The sequence below is a fragment of the Plectropomus leopardus genome, chromosome 23, assembly GCF_026936395.1.
Source record: "Plectropomus leopardus strain MGB_pleo_1.0 chromosome 23, ASM2693639v1, whole genome shotgun sequence".
NCBI classification, from domain to species: domain Eukaryota; kingdom Metazoa; phylum Chordata; class Actinopteri; order Perciformes; family Serranidae; genus Plectropomus; species Plectropomus leopardus.
Window position 1 is genome coordinate 4,837,938 of NC_142198.1, and position 22,610 is coordinate 4,860,547.

A 22,610-nucleotide genomic window follows, 5' to 3' on the forward strand; every position below is an offset into this window, starting at 1 on the left:
CTTTTTTTTTTTTTTTATTGAGGTGGTCTAAATGGGGCACTCACTTATGCAAGGGTGGCATGAAGTACGAGCACTGCTGTGGGTACACGTGTTGCTGAAGCTCTAATTTTGTCTCCACTGCCTATACTTTAACTCAGTTTACTCGCCAAACAGTTCAAACTGACTGGGCAGATGGCCAGTCATGATGGGGTGGCACTTGGAGTGGCCAATGAGACTTCAGGTGTAGACCGTGCCAGCCCAGGTCACTGGGGACACACCCCTGTGTAGCAGATTAAACTTTTTGTATTAAGGAAGCTGTAATTAACCCTGTGAAACCTGAGCAAATTGGTTTGATTTCTTCCAAAAAACATGGGAAGAAGGCATTGAGCAACAAAATAAGAAATGACCAAAAGATTTGTAAGAAATCAGCAAGTAAGCACAAGAAAAAAGAAAAAAAGAAAGAAAGAAAGAAAGAAAGAAAGAAAGAAAGAATAAGACAATTAAATAACATAGAAACAAACAAGACAAGGTGAACTTTCTTAAAAAAAGAAATAATTCTCTAACAAAATTTTAAGATGTAATTATGATGATTATAAATATAACCCCCCCCCCAAGATACTTTTCCTTGGATTCCTTAAAAAATATTATTCTAAATCAATTAATTTCTTTCCATTTGTGGAGCATTTCTTACCAAGTGGCTCGTTGTCTTTTTTTATGTTTTTGAAAGAAATCACACAATGTTTTTAAGGGCTCAAAGGTATAAATACTTGTGAAAAGCTCCTGAAAGCAGTGCAAGAAAAGTGATGTCGCTCTAGATTTCAAAGAGTTAACGTGGTGCAAAACCCACTTGGAAAAGAAAACGTTTTGTCCTAAAATACCTTGTTTGGGCGGCACAATCCCCGCTGGAAAGTCAGGGATGTCTGCGTAAGAAAAAAAAACTTTGTGCCACTATCCTGATGCAAAACAGCAATGTCTTGTTAAAAAACACCATCCCAGCTAGAAAATATCGCAATATCTGGAATTTCATATGAATAAAAACTGTCCACAAATGTTGTTGAATCAAGTCTACTTTGGTAGAGACCGTACTTTGTGACTCTGTTGTGCATCATTTATGTTATCGGGACTTTTTTCCACAAACTACACAATCATGTCCCCTTATCTAACCTCCCTTTGTCGTGAGCTGAATCTCGCCTGACAACCCACTAGAGCAGCATACTTCTCTAGGCTCAATAATGTGTGAAAAGGTTGTTGGCGGGACACTATTTTCACGTACACACACATGGATACACACACTGATCCCTGTGCCCTTTCTCTCTAATGTCATCACGCCACGGTGACAACTTGCAGCGTCCTGCTTTTTTTTTTTTAAACAAACACACACTTCTCCACTTTGTTAAGCTTGATGCGTCTGTGCTCCCGTCAACCCGCCCCTCCTTTTTCCTGTTTAGGTTTACTGCTTTAATGCGGTCAAATAATTGCAGACACCACTGTTCACGACACTGCATTATTTTGTGCAGGAGGCACTTTGAATTTACATCTTTCATTGTTCCTTCGCCCTGAGCTTCCCATGTTAATGATGTATCAGATACGACCACACACACATACAAACAGAGGAAAATCAATGGCTTGTTGTTAGCATTTATATGGCTTTTGCTGGAATATCGCTAGCTGAAAGGGGAGCCTGAGAGCAACAGACAGGAAAATAAAAAGAGCAGTTGTTAGCTGCAGCAGGTGATAGCCATGAAACAGACTTAGCAATGTTGTCCACTTAACAAAGCCCATTAAACACCACTCCACTCTAAACGCTCAGTGTTTTAACACAGATTCATGACATTCATAAATGTTTAGCGTCACTTTTTAGCCAATCACGAGCCAGGGTTACTTTATGTGACAGATTCTGATTAGGCCTATTACATATATGTGAGACAAGATGTTGTACGGCAGCCCTGAGGGTCAAAACACAATGACATTAACACTACAATGTAATTGCGTTTTGGAAATGTTTTTGAGTATGTTTTGTTAAACACAACTTTTCAGAAAACAATGACAAAAAAAAAAAAACACAATGGAAATTGTGTTTTGTGAAATGTTTTGTTTTCTGAAATGTTGCTGTGATTTGTGAAATGGGATTGCGTATTATTAAATGTGTTTTGCGAAATGTTACATTTTGGGAAATGTTGCATTTTGTGAAATGTCATGTTTACTAAAATGTGTTTAGTAAAACGGATATTTTGTGAAATGATGTATTTTCTGAAATGTGGTTGTGCTTTCTTAAATGTTACGTGAAATGTGTTTTTGAAATATATTTTGAGAACTGTTGTTTTCTAAAATGTTGTGTTTTAGAAAATCTTGTGTTTTCCGAAATGTTATGTTTCATGGAATGCACTGCTTTCTAAAATATGGCTTTTTTGTGAAATGTTGTCGCGTTTTCTAAAATAAGGTTGTGTTTTGTGAAATGTAATTATGTTTTTTTTAAATGCAATGTTTTCTGAAACTTGCTTGTGCTTTGTGAATGTAATTATGTATCATGAAATACTACTTTTTAAATGTTGTTTTCTGAAATGTTGTTGAGTTTTGACTTTCGGGGCCGCCACAACGTTGAGTCCTGATTTATTATGCTCAGCATTTCATTCACCAATGTGAATCCTGCTAATAGGCTGAGAAAAGTGCTTATGGATTGTGCCTGATACCAGTGTTATAAGCCAAATTTAGATCACAGGTAGATTTCAGAGTCTGTATCAAATTCTTCTTCTCTCTCTGAAACAGTGAGATCTTAATACCCTGACGGAAATCTGGATGAAGCAAGAGGGAGGGAGAAACAGTAAAAAAAAGAAAAAAAAAGAAGGGAAATGAGGAGACTGAGCATAAAAGTGAAACATAATCCACGAGTATTGGTGCTAATCTTTTGATTTGGGCAAATTTCCTTCTGCAGCAGAATCAAAAGGTCTATTTGCATTTTTTTTTAAAAAAAAAAACAGATGAGGTTTTAATTTTCACAGTTCTGTGGATTACCTCAATTCAAAGCTCCCTGTCATAAATGGAAAGATCTTTATCTTCACTCCTCTCTCCTCATCTCACCTCCTCGCCTTTCTCTTGTTGTCGTGCGCACTTGTGGACGAGAAGAATTGAAGAAATAATTATACAGAGGCTGGTCTCTCTTGTCTTAGGCGGGGTCCTCTCGCACTAAATTATATTTGGGCAGATTAGCTTTCCGTTCAATTGGATATGCAAATCTTAACGCTGCTTTTTTTTTTCTGGTGGCGAAATGGAATAAGAGAGAGCAGACGGGGGAGATTTCACTCCATCCTTTCCAACAGGTACACAGACAGACAGCAAAGGGGTCACACCTCCGATAATTGAAGTTTCTGCGTCTTTTTTTTCCCCTCACGCACTGGGACACTTTTATCATACAGGCGTCAGTATTGGTGTGACGCTCCAACACAACAAACATTATTCCTGGGAGGATTTCTCCCTTTTTTAAACAATGGCTTTGGCTTAAAGGACAGGGAGAGTCCCGTGTCGCTCGGGACGGAGGGACAGGTGGAGACTGGGGAGGCGGCAGCAGCCGAAAAGCAATTAACATTCACAAATAGCGTCAGGGAAGCTATCCGCTGAGGTTACACAGGCACTGAATGTCACCTACTGCCTGGGCCCAATTCCTTCATTAAACCCTCCCATAAGGGCAGACACACTTAAATACATATTTGCATACAAATGCAGTGATTAACCCTTTAAGTGCATTAGCTGGCGCTGATTCTTGGGGCCTCTGTGCTAATATCTCCCTCACCATTTGTCTACGTGTGCTTGAAATGAGGTGGAATAATGATCCTTTATTGACTTTGTTGAATCGACTTCCATCGGTTTCCTCTGGCTGTTTTTGTTTATGGATTTCTCAGATGCATTATTCCTTTTTCTCGGCAGATAAATCACAGAGAGGCTTCAGTTCGAGTTTGACATTATGACAGTGCGCTCTGTTTGATGTGGGAAATACATTTCCAGATAGTGTCCCATAAAGCAATAAGGCAGCGGAGCAAGAAAGTTAAATGATCTCAGCTGGGGAAACTGCATTACTGCAGTGCAAATACTCAAAGGATACAGTATGTAAGTATAAAGAACAGAATAGAGATGTAAGGTACATCAGCTCATACTCCCAACTAGGGATGTTAATGCCAAGAATAGGAGAGTCTGGGGGCAAGTTTTGGTTTTGATTTCATTTCTCAAAAACCGCTTGAACTATTTGGGTAGAATACCTTTATATATTTAATATCCATTAAACAATTAACTCAGGTTTAATTAAAACTGTATAATTATTCTTCTAAAGTAAGAGAACATTTGCTCATTGGCAGTCAGAGGGACCAAATGTCATAGTATAGCATGTCGTCAAAAATACATAAGAATGTAATAGTACGTCATCCAAAATGGTACGAAAAGATAGTAAAATAGAGTAAAATGTTTAGAATAGGGTAAAATGTGCATAAAAGAGGATGCCTCATCTTTTACTGCAAACCAGATCTATCTATGGGTACAAATAAAGTAACCATACCTTAAAGCACATGCATGGTTTCATGATTCTGTCTTATTTCTGATTGGTGCACAACAGCAGCATTTTGGGGGCCTGAAAATGCAAAATTTGAAAAAGTTCCACAGTGTAATCTTTTGAAAATGCTCCACTTTTGTCGCCATGTAAACTGGCAATGTACAGATCCTGTGAGAATGGTGACGTCACAGCTGCACTTTGTGCAGGCGAATGATAGTCATTACAATGTTACACCGCCAGCTACCGGCACAACATACGCACTACAGCTTTTTTGGTTGTTGTTATCATGTGTCATATGATGTTATCATATGAACGCAGATTTTTTTTTTTTAAATGCAAAGGGAAGATTTCTCAGTTTTTGTAGGGCCGTTCCTGTCTAAATATGGCTTTAGTGTCACATTTCAAAGCAATATCTATTTAGAAGTTTTATTTTATTTGACTTTATTTCTTCATTTTCATTTTTAATTTGATTTAATCTTATTTTATTTCTGATTTAATTTTTAATTTATTTTTTTTTAATTTCATTTTGGCTTTGCTAACAGACAGCTGACTAGCTGGGTGACCATATGAAATCATAGTACCTGCTGCCCATCTGTTTGTCTCCACTGGCTAGTTTCCGGGCTGCGCAGCGGTTTAGGCCAAATCGCAACAAAAGACAAAAACCGCTGCATGTAAACGCCCCGTAAAGCTCACAGTGAGTCAATGGAGTGTCAGAACAAAAGGAAAGGCCTCTTGTATCTCACATAATTCTGTGTTTTCCTCTTAAAAATGAAGCTATAAGTCACCAGTTAATGAGCGCCCGGCTATTGAAAGCAAAATTAACTTTAACTGACATATCTACTCCCAACAGTAGGATTGCAAAGAAAAGAAGAGCTTCCCTAAAATGAAGAGAGTGTATCCAAACATTTCTTCTCGCTTTGCAAGCTTTGCTCTATTTGCAGCAGATGAACACTGACACATAAGAGGGGAACCACTGAATATGCCAAAGGGCTGATATGTTCCTCTGCTGCTGCACAGGCTAGTGTGCAGATCGGCGAGTGAGTCGGGGAGCAGAAAGGCAAAGAGTAACAGAAGAAGAGGACAGAATGAAAATGGTGAGATCAAATTTTTTTCTTTTTCCCTGAGTCACACTTTAAAGGCACGCTTCATGACCTCGGAGGCTCACCTCGAGGCTAGCACAGACAGCTCCCCGCGGAGTCGACAATAACAACACGAGAAACAGAAGCTAGTCATTACCGACTTCTTTCTCCGTCCTGTTCCCCCTCCGCTGCTTTTCCACTTTCACTCCACACTTACTAAGTTACATATTGTTGCGTAAAGACGGAGAGCAAGTATTAAATAATTTGTTTTTTCCTTTCCCCATGCCTCCATCGCTCCCTGGCTGTCTCCCTCCTCCTCCTCCTCCCTCCGTCTCGTCCTCCCTCCTCTGTCCATTGGCAGTGCACACAGCCGTGAGCAGAGCTAATTAAATGCTTCTAAGTGAGTCGCCTCGCCTCGCCTGCCATTCCAGCCTCTGCAAAAGGTCATCCCACTCACAGGCACGCGGCAGACATTTCTCATGACTGTTTTCCTTTTGAGAAATTTAGCAGATTGTTAATTATCAGATTACAAAGTTTGCCTCTTTTAAAGGCCAGCACGCCGCCCCGAGTCGCGCGGCCGGGGGAAGAGAGACGAGAGACGGCGAGGAGAAGGAGAAGAGAGGGGGTAGCAGTGATGATGGCTGAGGGGGTCCAGCTTTTTCTTTGCTCGAGTTGAGTCAGGGCTACGATTCGTGATCAGACAGAGAGAGAATTTGAGATAAGCAGCGGAGGAGAAGCTCTCTGTCTGACAGTAACCCCCCGCGCTCTCTGTCTGCTCCCATCATCTGCTCGCAGTCTCCCCCCACCTCCCTTTGACGCCATCCAAAATCAAACAGAGACCGTTAACCCTTTGAAACCTGTGCGTATTGGCTTGCATTTTATTTATTTTTTTAAACATGGTGAGAAGGCTGTGAGCAAATGAAGAGGATACGACACAGAAATTAACAAAAAGTAAATGGATGACTTAAGACCAAGAAATTAGCAAAGAAAGAAAAAATAGCAAAAAAAAATTTACCTAAAAATTTGTTAAAAAAAGTTCTCCTAAACAAAAAAAGAAAAAGAAGAAAAACCTTTAAAAAATGCAAATATAAAACAAATTAACAAACAAAAATAAATGGGAAAGTTAAAAAAAACAACTAAGATGCTTGAAAATTATAATTCTGTAAAATAATTTTAAATATATATTTTGATGATTGGAAATTATTTCTATAGGAATTATTTTCCTAGCTCTTTTAAAAATGAATGTTCTAAATGTGCCAATTTCTTGCAATTTGCAGGGCATTTTTTGCCAAATTGCCTTTTCCCATGTTTTTAAAAAAGAAATCAAACAAATCTGCTCAGAGCTCACAGATTTAAATACTTGTGAAAGGCGTGTGTGAATGCAGCACAGGAAAAAGGGATGTCCATCCAGGTTTCAAACGGTTGAAAGAGCCGTGGTAGAAAACACACAGACGTGGCCTCTGGAGATGACCGTTCTCTGACCAACGGGGCCAAAATCGCCGCTCGTGGAAGAAAAAAAAGACAGACAATACTTGCTCACCTCTTCATCCCCTTTCATCACCTTTCATCGCTTTCATCCGTTCCGATCCCGCCTGCAGCGTTGAAAGAGACGCGAGGCCGGGGGAAAGCCAGCCAGGTGACATTTTGCATCCTGTTCGCGGAGGTAGGTCTCTATGGGAGAGAAATTCAGGCTGTGGCGGTTGCTATCGCTATGATCAAAGGGGTGGGAGTTAAACATGTCATCGGCGGGAACCTGTGAGTAACTGTTCCGAGGCTTGTTAGTGTGTTTGTGTGTGTAACTCTAGCCGTTTTGTTGCACTCCTTGACTTTGAAACATGCAAATCTGCACTCCACATCGAAAAACATCTATCTTTGTGGTAGAAACATCCTGATGGCGACCATCTGTTAGATGCACATACGCCACGAGGCACCTTAAACCTCCAAGAAAAGCTCCTCCATCTACCAAATTGCTCGTGTTTAACTCTGTTTCTTTGGCCTGATCCTTCATCACCTCTGGCTGCGACGCTTTTCAGCCATCAATCTATAAATTGATATGGCGCGTTAATGAGCCGATAATTGAGTCATGAATCAGCTGTGGAAATGGGAAATGGCGAGTCATTGATGAAAGATGTGTGCTTTGTAGCCCTTGGCCCAGAACAAAGGAAACAATAAACACTGTATAGAAAGGATTTGAATTAGAGCAGAATTCAGCCTAATCAGAAACTGAAGAGTCAAATTTTGGTGCTCATTTTTTAGACGTGCGGAGTCAGTAAAAATCTCAAAATACAGCAGATTTTCTTGATTATGGCAAAAGTGGTTTGAAAGGATGACATGGCAGAAACAACTGTGAGTTACAACATTTTAGAGAAGCATCCTGAGGCTTTACCAGAGGTTGTGCATATTTGAGCCCAATAAAGCTGAGGTAGGCAGGAATCACATAAAAAAAAGGAAATTAGAAAAACAAAATAAAAAGGCAAAGTTCTGTCCAAAGCCTGCATTCCCATGGAATCTGGCAGATGGTAACAGCAAACCAGATGTCATTTTAGTGAACGAAAGCAGGACAGTAAAATTAGGCAAAGTCGGCAGAGAATACCAGCAACAGCAGACAACACTGCAGTGCAAAGTAAAAAAAAAAATTAAATTAAAATAAAAAAATCAACTTTTTGTCTTCCTTCTGAATTAAATTTTCTGGATTTTGCCTAGCTCCCACTCAAAGAGGAAAAAAAACAGCTGATCTACACAACAAAAAGCTAATTATATTGGTGCAAAAACACCCGGCACAAAGTAAGCTTAGTAAGTGCAGACGGATCCTCTGTCTGCAGCTGTAGTGGCTTGAATTCAGCTTCCCCTTTCACTACTGGTTCTGTCATGGGCTCATGAAGGCAAAGCTTTTCTGCAGCAGACTCAAATAATAGACAACCGACCTTCCTTGACAGCAGCACCAAAGAGAGTTTGCAGAATGGGATAGATTTTCATAACAGATTTTCATGAAGTGAATAGAAATAAATGACTGGATGTAAAAACATCTAACAAGTTATCATATGTTGTTAACTTTTTGAAACTTTGGTCAACATCGCTTTTCTTGTGCTGTACTCAGACACATTTCACAAGTATTTAAATGATGAAGATTTAAAAAAAAGAAAAAAGAAAATAATTAGTTTGATTTCTTTAAAATCCACTGGGGAGAAAGGCAATGGACAACCTAGGAACAAATGTCCCACATATTTAAGAAATTAATAGATTATGTATATTTAATAATTATGTTTCAGCATATTTTGTAAGTAAATTCTTTGCTTGTTTTTTTTTGTTTGTTTTTTTTAAACCTTACATTTTGTTTTGTTTTTTTTCCATTAATGTTTTCTACTAAAATGTGTGTTTGTGTAAAATTTATGTTTTTGAAAGAAATTAATCCAATTTATATTATTATTATTAATTTGCTAAGGTTTAAAGGATAAAAAATGCAATAATGTACAATATAAACAAATACAAATGGATTAACCCCTTAAAACCTGGACAAATTTGCATAGTTTCTTTCAAAAGTAATGAATGACTGAAAAAGGAATGACCCAGAAATTAAGCAGAAATTATTCTAAAGAAAACAGAAAAAAGGGAAATTACCAAAAAAATATTTTAAAAAAAGGCTTTCCCCAAACAAACAAATAAACAAAGCATAAAACAATTACAATTATTCTGCAAAATAATTTAAAATATATAATGTTGATAATTAGAAGTACAGTTGGACATGTTTCTCTGTATTTAAAAAACATATATATATATTCCTAAATCTATTAATTAATTACAAATTGTGGAACATTTCTTGCCAAAATGCTATTTCCAGATTTAAATACTTGTGAAAGGCATCTCTATGCAGCATAAGAAAAGTGCAATCGATCCAGGTTTGAAAGGGTTAATAATCTACTCTGCAGTGAGATTGCACAGTGTTGTCTTTTACTCCTGCTGACTGCGTTTCACATCCTCTCATTCCTCTTTTAGCCGCACATATTCCCCGTTTTCTGACCTTCACCTTGCATTGGTGATTTGTAACTAATGTGCATAAGACGTTATTTGTGTCCCTGCCTGGGGCGACCAATGCTCTCTGTCCAAACAGCCCGCTGCCTAGCCAACTAAGTAAATAAATTGGACAAGACGAACAAATGAATAAGGAGATGGATGTTCCCTTCTTGGAGACACAGAGGCCTAATTTGAGCTAATAAAGGACCGCATCAAGCGTGACCCCGTGCTGAGAATGGAGGGTCGATGGAGTGTCGGAGGAGCCCATGCAATCTCAAGTCAATTGCTCACAGGCCCAAAGATCTCATCAGCTCCTTTTCTCTTTACAGAAAGAAAGCGATGGGAGAGGGAATGAGAAAACAGGAGACAGAAAGGGAAGGAGAAAGGCAAGTGATGGCTGAAGTTTTAAAAAAACAGAATAGGTCTTTATCATCGTTCTCTGCTCGCCCTCTTGGTGCTCTGTCTCATCAGCTCGCCGCTAATCTGAAAAGGAGCCACTTAAGAATGAGCTGTTGTTTGTAATACCTCCGATCGATGGATGACCACTATCACTGTGGTGAAATGGCGAGGGGGCGGGGGGCTGACGAGAGGAAAAACCACAGTAGATGAACAGAATTAGTCTCTAACCCTTTCCCTCTTGCCTGTCTCGCAGTCTCTCTGGAGTTAGCCCCTGATCCGTGGGGGTGGGGGGGTGGGGTTATGGGTAATCGCCAGAGCACTCCCAGCGCCAGCTGTGATCTGATTTGTGGCAGAGGGCAGCCAATTACAACCATTGCGTCACTTTGTGCAAGACGGTTACTGCCTGCAGGGGGAGGGAGGGAGGGAAGGGAGGTGGGGAACAAAGTGTGAGGCAAGGCAGGAAGAAGGGATGGAGAGAAAGAGAAAGAGAGAGAGGGAGAGGAGGAGCTGCCGAAGAGTTTAAAGAGAAAGAAAGATGCGCAGGGAGAGATGATGAAGAGCGAGAGAAATTAGATTGAGTCAAGGATAGTTCCGTTTTTTTTACTTGGGTTTTAGCAGTAATTTCTATTGGTTATGATCATTTTGCAATCATTTGGGGGCACATGTAGATCCTCTGAATTTTTGCAGGTACTGGATACAAATAGTCTGTAGTCTGGTAAAAATGGTAAATGGACCTGCACTTGTGTTGCGCTTTTTTAGTTATTTTGACCACTCAAAGCGCTTTCATACTATGAGTCACACTCACCCATTCACACACACTGGTGGCCAAGGCTACCGTACAAGGTGCCACCTGCTCCTCCATTTTTAAACATTCACATGCACTCACACGCTGATTAAACAGCCATCAGGAGCAGTTTACTTTGACAAGCTGACTGGAGGAGCCTGGGATTGAACGGCCGACCCTCCAATTAGAGGACGACCCGCTTTATCTCCTGAGCCATAGCTGCCAAAACTAAACCAGCTCCACAGAGCGTTCCCAGCTTCAAGTTTTAAAGTCCATTGGTGGTCAAAAGCATTGAGAACATAATTATCAACATCAATATTTCCTGTGAAAACATAAAGTGTACTTTAAAAAGTCACAATGCATTTCACAGGCGTAGATAGCCATGGTGTCCCAGACCACCAACAACAAACGCACCTAGGATACCAAGCACGCCACGTAGATGTGAAAAGTCCTCTGTTACAAGTGGTGATATGTAACATTTACATGGTGTGGTTTAAAATTGATAATCAGCAAAATCACAAATAGTTAGTTTTTGTTCTCTAGCATCACATGGCGTGCAAAGGGAGTGGTACAAAACTTGAAAAACATCATTTCAAGCATCCACACTCCTCACAGGAAATACCATCTCACTCTACAGTGTCCCACCTTCACAAAAAAAAAAAACGTTCACTGCTTGCAGCTTTAATGTTGGATTGTATCTGGATGTGAAACTAGGCAACTGTTTGGCAACAAGCTCATCATATCAATTTAAAAAGGTAAAAATATATATATATATATATACAATATCAGGGTTTCCCATATATTCATTTATTTGTTGAGGGCCACCACAATTTAAACATCTGCCTCCACAAAAAGATTTTCTAGTACTACTGAAATATAAAAACCATGTCAGTATTCACTGCACCACATTCTCGGCACGAAGAGAGTACTGTTGTCACAGATTGAGCAGAAGAATACCAGGAGCAGTGAAAGCCAAACTAAACTGTTCATTCTGCTGTCTGGCTTTTATGCGGTGTCTTATTATCACAATTTTATGGTTTATACTTATTCTATTTTATTAGAATCCATTTTTTAGGATGTATTTTTGCTTATTTCTTATGGTGCTCTTGTCTTTTTTCCCCAATCAAACCATAAAGCACCTTGAATTACATTTGACTTGTTTGAAAGGTGCTATATGAATAAAATTTGATTGATTGACTGACTAAGCATCGACCTCCACCCCCTTAAACTGCATTTGCTACCACCACACAGAGAATCTGATAATGTGGGAAATACTGAATATATAAACATTTCTACGCCTTCTCATCATTGCATTTATACCTAATGATTTAACCCACATTAATGATTTTATCTTAGTTTTCATAGATCACAAAGTTAAATATGTTCCGCTGTAGCAACTCCAATTGGTTTTTTTTTTTTTTTCCATTTGATATCAGCCAGTATTAGCATAATATGAGAGGAACTGTGTGTGTTTGCCTCCAGAGTCTCTGCAGATAACAGAAAGACTAGACAGAATATTCATAACAAACCAGCATCAAGATCTCTACTCCTAGACCAGCACACACACACACACACACACACACACACACACACACACACACACACACACACACACACACACACACACACACACAGTGGCCATTATAACCACAGACGGGGTTAGGCAAATGATAAGAGAGTTTCTTTTTGAAAAAGGAGAGCAATGTGATAGAAAACCAGACACAGGAGACAAATAAATAAATAGAAAGAGAAGTTGACTTTTTAGTTTCTATAAGATGCTGAGACAGCACAGCATTGCGCTTCTACAAGTGAATTCACCCACACTGACGTCCAATACAGCACAAGTCTTTCCGCTTTAGCCTGAAATATGCCAGCAAACATCTCAAAAGATATCAACAACTTATAACTTTTGACCCTGTCGAAGAATGAGGCAGAGCGCTGCAGAACGCGCTGCCCCAGATTCCTGCTTCCTACCATTAAGTTCATTTCCTCCCCATACTTCCTTCATTAGCGCCCATGTTAAGCTCTGCAGAATTGCTAATAAGTTAATTGAGGGCTTCTTAAGACTTTGTAGGTGACATTGAGAGGGAGATTGGCTTCACAATGTGTGGGAATGAGCTTTGCATAATATTTAATGGCCGCTCATGCTCCATATAGTGCAGCCGGAGTCGACTTTTGGGCTCATAGTGTCGCACACACACAGATATAGAATCACACACAGCAACACACGCGAAGTTTCCTGCTATGAGTGTGGTGTCAGTATTAATTAAACACGTTGTCTCCCACTAGGGGAGGAGCTGTGTGTGTGTGTGTGTGTGTGTGTGTGTGTGTGTGTGTGTGTGTGTGTGTGTGTGTGCGCACGCGATCAGTCACCTTCTGTCTCACAGGCTGAGCAGAGGGTTTAAGTATGAAATCGACTATTTCTGAGTTGTGGCTCCACTTTCCTCTCACACACACACACTCGCTGCAGTGCAAAGGCGGTTGTCTGTTTTCATTGGTGCGTGTGTGAGTGTGTGTGTGTGGGAAGACAGGTTGACAGTGCATGCAGAGAGTCGGAGAGAAAGAGTCAGGCAGGCAGGCAGCAGCTGTATTGGGACTTCCCATTGGGGCCAAAGGTTTCCTGCCTCGCTCTCTGTCTCTTTGCCTCTCTCTTTCCTCCCCCCCAGAGGCTTTGTGTCGACAGAAAACCTCCATCCACACACACACACTAGCACACATGTAGCTACTCTTCCTCCTCCAGACCAATGCTACGCCCACCAACAGGCCGCAGATGGTTGTCTGAGTGTCAGAAGAAATACACTGTAAAGTGAAATATTGAAAGGGAAGTCTTGTATGGTAATTCTGTCTCTTGAGTTTCTGTTTTTCCTCGGTTTTGTGCGTCTGTGTGTGAGTGCGTGTGTGTGTGTGTGCGCTTCCCGGGTATCTGCAGGACAGCTTGATTAGCTAGCTGTCCGATGTCAAAATTGCCCACAACAGATCAACCTTGAACAACCTTTCCGTCCACTTGATAAGGTCCACTTACCTCCAAAAGCTCTTATCTCATTCACTCATTCACTGCGGTGAAGAAAGAAGTGAGCGGCGAGATATTGCAGAAAGGCTTCGAAAGCCAGTCTGCAATATCAATACAAGACAACACATTCAGTTTGACACTTCGGTATATTAAAAAGACTCAGAACATTTATTCAATTATTTATTTATTTACACTTAAGCTCTTTCAATTTGCAGTCCTTTAAATGAACTTGTTCCATTTTATGCTGCATTGTACTTCCGGTAAACCACATTTGACTGAATTATTCTTATTCTCTATTTTGCTCCCATTTTCACAAGCTGAAATAAAAGACTATGCATACAAAAGATTTCTCACTTTCGTATTTTGATCATAAATGTGTTAAAATCTGTTTTAGTAAGAGCTTTGCCAAAATAATCCATCCACCTGACAGGTGTGGTAAATCAATATGCTGATTAAACAGCATCATTACTGCACAGGTGTGCCTCGGACTAGTTAAAATAAAAGGCCACTCTTAAATGTAATTACACACAACCCCACTTAAAAAAAAACAAACATCCCTATAATGTACAGAAAATGTGTTTGTGCAGCTCTATTCTGAATGTAAACATCATTGTGGTCTCCTCACTTGAAGATCACATAATGTCAAAACATACCACATAATGTCTGTCGTTGCTAAGCCTAAACTCAAAGCCACTGAGGGGATGCGTTGACGCGCTCGCCTGCCATAACCAACTGCCGGTTATATCATGAAAACAAAGAGTCCCACTTCTTCTATTGTCTTTGATGCATAATTTATTTCTCGCTGTTGTAGTCTTCAATGGAAAACATGCAAGAATCCAATAGTCGGTTTCCATAAACATCCAAAAGAACAATATTTCATCATTATGTTTAGCAGCGCACATCTGGCATTGCAGTCAAAAAATGATATGTGCTGCTCTGTCAAGCAAGAACTGTCCCTCAATGAATGGTTTGGACCTATATTGACAAATATTCATGACACAACAATAACCCCTACAGGACAAGTTTGCATCCCACATACATTTCACACCGTAAATGGCTTCTGTAGTTTCAATCATTTTGTCACATATAATTATTCAAGGGACAACTCGGGTAAAATGTGATCACATTAGCTCCTTTTAGTTGTTTTTTGCATCCTCTTAAATTATTGGCTGCTGCTTTATAATTTTCCACATTTCTAGATTGTTCTGGCTGTGGGATCATTAAACTGTCTACACATCCAAATCTCTACAAGGCAGCCACATGGTCACTTCTCCTGAACACGGGAGCACCACACTACAGCCACTGTTAGCAGTGATCCACAGCAGGAACAGGACAGCACCTCACATTCCCGTCAACACACCAGTGCTTATTCACCGTAAATCAAACTCCTCCTCTCCTCCAGTCACCAGAGTCACCTGCTCAGTTAGATCAGCATATAGAAATAGAGTCACTTCTAGGAATTGTTGAAGTTGAACCATCACAGGAACAGGACACCACCTCACATTCCCATCAACACACCAGTCCTCATCTACGGTAAGGCACACACCCTCTCTCACCAGAGTCCTCTGCTCCATCGGATCAGCAAATAGAAAGAGTTACCTGATGGAATTGTCCAGGATTTACCCAAGTTTCAATGAATCAAACTATGTAAGTTCCTGAAATCCTGCAGGAAACTGATGTGGCACGGAGGTCATCCAGTTTATTTCCCAACGCCTGCTGAATGATTAGCAGGATGCTACTTCAGCTGGTGCCCATTTCCTAGCAGCTGGCCAGCTCGAAGTCAGATGAAGAGAGTCTACAGACTGGTGAGTTGACATCCTCAACCTGATGATGACCTGCAGCCACATGCCACCATCATCAAACACCAAAAAACCTTATCTAAGACTTGACAGATAGAAGCTGAAATTTAACTGAAATTTAGCAGAGCTGACAGATGGGCAGCTGGGAGCATCTGTACCTCGTGATATACTTTATCACAGATTTCTTTTATTACATTTATTTTGATATATTTTATTCTAAGTTGCAATAAAACTGCAATCAATATGCTGTCAAATATATATGAAGCTATACTACAGCTATGTCTTTGTAATATTTAGATTGTCTCCTAGATGCCTCACTCGTAAAAGCACTGCAAAGAGTTTGGCAGTGCTCTTGCAGGCAAGGTGCAGCAGCTCCTGCAGCACTAAACATATTGCAGTAAAAAGCACAAAGATGAATGGACTTAAAGCTAACAGGGGGAGAGTTTTTTTGTCATATGTGAAAGCTCCCTAAAAACAGCTTACCCCAGACCAGTCACATTTGAAATTCCATCAATAGTGGTCTTCTCTATATAAAAAAGAAGTAGAGTAAAAAAAAAAAAAAAAAAGAGGATGGAGGTTAGAATGAAGAGAGAAAAATAGATCAATATTTAATTTTCTCCCCAGGAGATATGTTCAGGCACTAATCAGCAGTGACTGGAAAAGATGACACCTGGAATAGCAAGCAGCAGAGCTGAGCCGTCCTCTCCTCTCCTTCCAACACAGCTTTTGCCTCTCAGGGCAGTCTCTCACTTTCGGCTCTACTGTCTCTGTCAGCCCCGCGTTCCTCCTTTTTATTCAGTCAAATTCATCACTCCATCTCTCTGTGCAGCTTCTTTTTTTCTGTCATCCTCTGCCCTTGCTCTCTTACTTTTCCTTTCGGCCATGTCTCTCACCCTCACTCCCCACCCTCTCTTTCGCCCAATCTCTTCTTTCTCACTTTCAATCTTTTGCTCAATAACTACTTGTCCAGCATGACAGACCAGCAGAGATTGGTCTCGCAGGAGAAAGCAGAGATTCACTTAACAAAATCACTGTATGTGCAGCAGGTATCATTCACAACAGGCCTTCCAGCTGTGCGTGGAATTGGTAATCCCGCATTGTGTGCTCTTTCTTCATTACAAAGCTCACCAACATGCCCCATGTGCACGAATAGTACAGTTGTTGTGAGATATATGGCGCCGTCACACTCGGGCGATATTTCCTGGAGAGAGGAATTAGAACGCAATTCAGTGCAGTGATTTCGCCGAGGCTAGTTGCGATTTGATTTGCAAGGCTTTCACATTTTCATTTAGCAAAAAAAAAAATGGAGCAACCCATCTGTATTTCAAAAGCATTTCAAATCCATGTTCCTTCTCTCACTCAGGGTTTAACAAGACCTCGAGCACAATGTGCTTCATTTACAACTTGAACAAATTCATACAAATTGGGTCTTATCGCTTCAAATTACTTCTCTGATTTTTTTGCAAGAGATGCCTCCCTGATAGCAGTATTGTTTTTAATATACCAGACCAGTCATGGAGGAAGAGCTCAGATCCTAGACCAAACTAGAGCAATGTAACAATGTAAAAGTACAACTTTACAAGGAAAACTCCTGCATTTAAAAATTCACAGTACATTCAGCAGAATATACAGTACAGTGATGGTCCCTCTGCTCTGCTCTTTTGCTGTATCTGCCTTCTCATGCATATATAAGACAGCAGAAATCTACCCAGTGTTGGCAGAGCTTTTTCTTGTTCTTACACAAAGCACCCATACAGCACAATTCTACCCACCCAAGCCCTACACTACTGACTCCACAGGTTTCTCCTATATGTTTCAATACTTTTTAGTCTATAAATTTCTCTCTTCATCACCCATGTGTTTCCCACTTTCTTGTCCGGCCTAATAGTGTGTTCACATTGAACATGAAGCATGCCTTTTATTTGACTCAGAGTCAATGCAGAGACGAGAATTAGTGCTTTCAAAGCAAAAAGAAAATGCAAAATTTGCGCTGTTTGCAAATTTTGCGTCTTCGTAAGACAAAATTTTATGTCGCTGTGTCACAAACTACCACTCAGCATGGATATCTTGTTGAGATTCTCCTGACGTTACCATGAATCAGAGCTGGATGACATACTTTTTGTCCCCATCTGTGGGCACCCGGGGCTCTCCAAGCAGCCTTCAAGGCTAAAAAATGGTGCCAATGTGAAAGTACCAAAAACTGCAATTCATCAAATGGCCACTTGAGGCTGGCTCCAAAACAGAGTAAAACATTAAAAGGAGTAGAACAGTAAAGTGCTATCACGACAAATGATTAGGATTGTGTCTGTCTTATTTCATGCTGGTTTGGAGCACAAAGCCTCCGTGTTCACTATGTTTACATCACATGATATATGTGATGTATTTTACTGCAAACAAAGTTAGCCTAGCTGCCTGTCCCCAGATAGCCAACGCAGCTGTCAAAGGCCATCCCATTCTTATTCCTCAACTCATCAAATACCACTGCTTGATGTTGGTGTTTGACACCAAACGCCGTCTTTCACAGAGGTATGATACACCAGTGGATGCCATATAACACTGCCAGATAGCACATTTTGTGGCAGTATTTTACACTGCCGGATGGCCGGATGGAATCCACCGCGGCTGTATGATAGGCCAATGGATGGCATCAGTTTGAAACGCGGAGCTGGAGAGTCCATATGGGGCTAGCTGGAGGGGTTGTAGATGGGTCAAACAAACCCCGGACTTTCATGCAGGTCATGCTGTTCACTTCCAGTATGAATGTTGAGCCAAAACATGATGCTTTCTTCTGAACCTAGATATCGGATTTTGGTGCCTAAATGGAACCATGCGCTTGTGCAGCACAAGAGAATAAATGTAAATATGACAAATTTTACTTTGGAAAAAAAACTGTATGCATCTAACAAACAGAAACTGTACATTTCCTGTGAAAACGGAGGTATATTTTGAAAAGACACAATGTATATAACCAATGTAAACTGACATGCCGTCCTGGTACAGCAACAGACGCAGAAGCATACCCCGTACATCATATGTACAGACATAAAAGGCACTGACTAAGTGGCAATATTTGACAAGTTGGGATAAGAATGTGTTGCAAGGACGAATATTCACCAGTTGCAAAATACTATAACATTTCAGCAGATGTGTTTGTGCAAGTAACGGGACACAAACATTCGGTTTGCATTTGGTGTGAATACACCAAAATAACCTTGCTATGACTAATGGAGGCTTGTTGAGATAAAATGTACCAAAAAAAGTACTCATTATGCAAAAATATTTTAGATATTTCATTGATATGCATTTTACAGTATATAAATTAAGAATTCTAATAAAAGTACAACTGTTATCAGCAATGATGGTAAACACTTACTGCCACCCTGCTTTAAAAATGTAACAGCTGCTGGTAAAGCTGGCTCAATGCTGTCTGATGATGTCTCATCGCGGATGTCGAGGTAGTCTGACCTCAAGGTAAAAGCACACCGAAGGCAGCGAGGCCACCAGAACTTCCCACGCTGGTCACCTGTCATCACACCAATCCTGCTGTCAATCTAAATGTGTTTTCCTGCTTGTTTTCAGCACTCTTGTTTCTGTATAAACTCAGATAATGATAGAGACGGTGCAGGAGCTGCAGGTGGTAGGAGTGTTATTTCAGGGATAAAATGCTGTCATTTTCATTTTTTAAAATAAATTTACAACTAATATCAGGCGTGACTGGCGATCGCACTACCATTTTTCACAGCTTCCAGGTCACAGTTCATTTATTCCAACCCCCACCCACGCCTCCCCTTTCATTCTCACTGCCTGCCCATTTCTCACTGTGCTCAACAAGAGGAAGTTGCTGCCTATCATAGAAAAGCTAATATTATATCCTAAATCAGAGTATATATTTGATGCATGGCCTATGTCGTAGATTTTATCTAGTTAAGCATTGTAGTTCACCAATTCATAGCATCACCACCACAAGACGGAAAAAAAGTATTACACGATCAGGGCATATCATGCTTTAAATATATTCTCCACTGTAAAAGTTTAGATTTTAGTTTTATTTAAATATATATATATATATATATATATATATATATTAGGGATGTCAACATCTGCACGTGTACACGGGTACACGGATAACAAATCATAACCGTTCAGATAACCGTTTACACGTCATTTTTTCCTCTCCTCCTCCTCGTTCATTTCTCACCAATAGTATTTTTAGGGGTGATAATGTTGCCTGAAAGCTTAAGATAATAACATTAACTAACTATACACTTAAATGTTCCCACTAATGCAGTTATCCGCATACATAATAGATGCACAGGTGGCAATGTTAAGTTGATATTAAAAAAAAAAACGCAGCCACAGCCAGTGTCGCGTCACTTCAAGTTGACTCGGGGCCGCATGGACAACAAGCAACAAGTGATGAACAAGCGGAGCTTAAAAAAATATATTGTACAAAAGTGAGCAATAGTTAAAACAATGATTAAAAAAGAAGGTTAAACCTTTTCCAGCTTTCACGTGTACGTTTTTGTCTGATAACTAACTACTGGAATGGCTTTGATTTAATGAGATTAGGAGGTATTTGAATGGAGACAGAACCATCTAGTGGTTATATAGCGCAACTGCGATAGAAAAAGATCATAAATCGTGTAACCGGGTACACGTCGGTTAGAAGTCCCGTTTACACGTGTAGAAAAAATTGTAAACGTTGACACCCCTAATATATATATATATATATATATATATATATATATATGTGTGTGTGTGTGTGTGTGTGTGTAACTATCCCTTTAAATAAATTTCACAGCCCACTCTCATGATTTGGTAAAACATTAAGAAAGCAGCAAACAATCTTTCCACTTGTATAAAGCCAGAATCAATGTCAGCATCTCACAAAGATAATGTGACAACATTCAGCTCCATTACAACTAAAAAAAATCCACAGACAAAACAGTTGTCTTATACGAGACATACCCACACATGCTACGCTTATGCTAACATTATTAGCATAAGCCTGCGATATCTCACATAAATTAGTCTAGCAGCTAACAATCTTTCCTCCACTCGGTTGAAGCCAGGAACAACGTCAGCATTTATCAAAGATAATACTACAACATTTTGCGCCATTATAACCCGCATGTCCAAAGACAAAACCATTGTTTTAAACTAGACACATTTATCCACATAAACACCATGCTAACATTATTAGCTTAAGCCTGCAGTATACATTGCATAAATTAGTCTAGCCACCTTTTTCTCTAGCCTACTCATATGAAGCCAGGAACAGTGTCAACATATAACGTTACAAAATTGAAATCTATTGTAACTCACAAGCTTCAACCACAAAACAACTGTCTATGCATATTATAAATCACGCTTACGTTATAAGCAAAAGTCTGTGACATTTTACACTGTATATATTAGCGTAGCAGCTAACAATCTTTTCCTCTTCTTGTATGAAGCCGGGAACAACATCAGCATTTAAAAAGATAACATTATAACATTTGGCTCCATTATAACTCACAAAATCAACAGACAAAACATTTTCATACACTAGACACATTTATCCACATATACATCATGCTAACGTTTTGAACATGAGCCTATGACATTTCTCCCTTTGCATAAACTAGCCTAGCTACCTTTTCCTCTAGCCTAGTCATTTGAATCTAGGAACAACAGCAACATTTAAAGTTACAAAACTGGGATCCATTATAACTCAAATGGTTCAACGACAAAACACGTTTACCCCCACATAGACTGTATGCTAATGCCATTAGCATAAACCTATGACATTTGACACAGCATAAATTAGCTTAGTGACTTGCAGATTTTCTCAACTTATTTTTACCATTTATTTTTATTTGTGAGATTAAAGTAAATAAAGGTTTGTTAACGCTAATGTAAAAGGATTTTTAGTTTACAATAGCCTAATAAACAGGAGGTCCACGTAGCCACTGCTCTTCATTTTGAAAGAGCAACATCCAATGAAGAAACACCAGCACACATCACCAAACTCTTCGTTAAATGGCGTAACTTCATCACTCACACACGTACAGACAGAGGCTCATGTTCAGCCAAAAACTGGAGGCACGGACTTACCAAGTCTGAGGCAGCCACGAGTCAGAACCAGGATGGCAGTCCAAACAAATCCAAATAAGCAGGCAGGAAATCCAAAGTCCAGCAGGATCAAGTACAGGTTCAAAACAGCCAGGTCACAAGTTTCAGGATCCAGGTCCAAGATAACAGAGGCTCAAAAAAGCAAAGCCATGAAAAAACAAAGCAACTTTACCAATCTGTCAAGGAGTGAGTGGAACAGGGCTGCTTGTATTATAGTGAAGTCTGGATACAGCCATGGGGAAGGGGCCTCGTTCATGCCTATGAGAGCTCCTTACTGGCACAGAAAGCATAAAAAAACTCTTTTTCCGGGTTTAGAAAAGTGTAAAATACCCGGAACTACTGGCCCATAGAGCATGTAGAAGAGATTACGGACAAGCCGAACGTGGCGGAGTGTGCCGGAACGGTTAATTTCCTCCGGCGGAGCGACCGACTTCCGGATTAGCGCCTCGCTAGCTTGAATGGCGGTCTAAAAAAATTAATTTTGCGGCTCTTTTAGACTCTCTAAATGTTATCGAACCGGGTGGTTTACATCTAGACAGGCATAGAAGACGTTTCGCGGAGGTTTTGACGCGCACTAAAAAGTATTTACTGATTTACATACGTCTTTCTTGGCGCATTTCCTGCAGGGCTGATTGAGGAAGTGGCCACAGGTAAGGAGAGGGGCGGGTACATGGATGTATTATAAGGAAGTCGGGCGGGCACGGTCAGTCATTGGAGGGAAAGAGGGTACTGCAGGTCAAGAGGAAGTGGCTGGGACAGGTGGAAAAGTCAGACGGCCTCTAGTGGACAAGAGGAGAACTGCAATGAATGGGTTTTGTATTGTAATGGTACTATTTTATATGTAAGGATACGCAAGTGACGGCAATTCGGGGTAGTGATAGGACAGGAAGAAGTCTGG

General features: G+C 40.1%; 1 protein-coding gene across 1 annotated transcript in view; it reads right to left on the reverse strand.

The window, feature by feature from the left end:
• alpk1 (alpha kinase 1) overlaps positions 1-22,350 on the reverse strand; it is a 96,975-nt gene extending 74,625 nt beyond the window's left edge. Inside the window, exon 1 of the mRNA XM_088073702.1 lies at positions 21,695-22,350. The gene's annotated coding sequence lies outside the window, so the exon portion shown is untranslated. The remainder of the gene's footprint in view (positions 1-21,694) is intronic.
• Positions 22,351-22,610: the final 260 nt, after the last annotated feature.